Genomic DNA, 921 nt, shown 5'->3' with positions numbered 1-921 from the left:
TATGTTTCTTATATTTTAGTGTTTAGAACACTACTAAAGTTAGGAAATGCCTGAGAGGATTGTCCTTTCTTCTCTGATGTTCTGTCTTCAGGTTTCCTCGCTCTGGTCACGTGGATGGCATGAACTGAACCCACATACCATCTTAAATTCAGAATTCAAAAGCAGAAAGTCTGTCTAAACAAGAGAATTAGGAAAAAGACATACATCAACACTATCTCCCCCCCTGTGCCCCCAGTTTTCTATGCCTGCCTACACACAGTTAAATGTAATTTCAAAGTCAGAAATATATATTTATTAAATTCCACTGAAGAATGTATTGATTGATGGATGGATTACATTCATAGACTCTTCAAAAACTAGAATAAAACTATCAATTATTAATTTCACATCTGTCAGTCCTGTATCTGATTATAACAGTACACACCGTGCTTTATTTTTGCCAAGCTGTCTGAATCTCTTGGCATCTCAGTCTCCCTGCCTTTATACTGTCCCGTTTTTTAGTACCCTGTTGACTGTTAAAAATTTTCCATGAAAACTCTTGACTAGCTCTAAGTTAGAACCTATATATATATATATATAAACCCTGTGCATATATATATAACCCCTGTGCATCTCAAGCAAGTAATTTTTTTCCCTTATCACTAATCATTTAAACAGATTCCTGATTGTGCAAGAGAGCTTGAATAACCGTATCATTGAGGTTTCAACTCACTCAGCTAGAACAAGCAGCCCATTACGCAGTTACAGAAAGAGAATCACATAATGCTTACAGCTTCAAGTGTTCAAGACATCCCCCAACAAGCCAGGGAACACATGTGTGTGTGCTCCCTTTTGGAAGCAAGGGCACAAGCAAGGGCACTGGCAAGAGAATCCTGCTGCTATTCCCAGGGCCACCACAGTGCACGCAGGGCAGAAGTGGCA

The sequence above is a fragment of the Fulmarus glacialis genome, unplaced genomic scaffold (assembly GCF_000690835.1).
Source record: "Fulmarus glacialis isolate BGI_N327 unplaced genomic scaffold, ASM69083v1 scaffold33138, whole genome shotgun sequence".
Taxonomy (NCBI): domain Eukaryota; kingdom Metazoa; phylum Chordata; class Aves; order Procellariiformes; family Procellariidae; genus Fulmarus; species Fulmarus glacialis.
Note: the sequence above shows the minus strand (reverse complement) of the source record.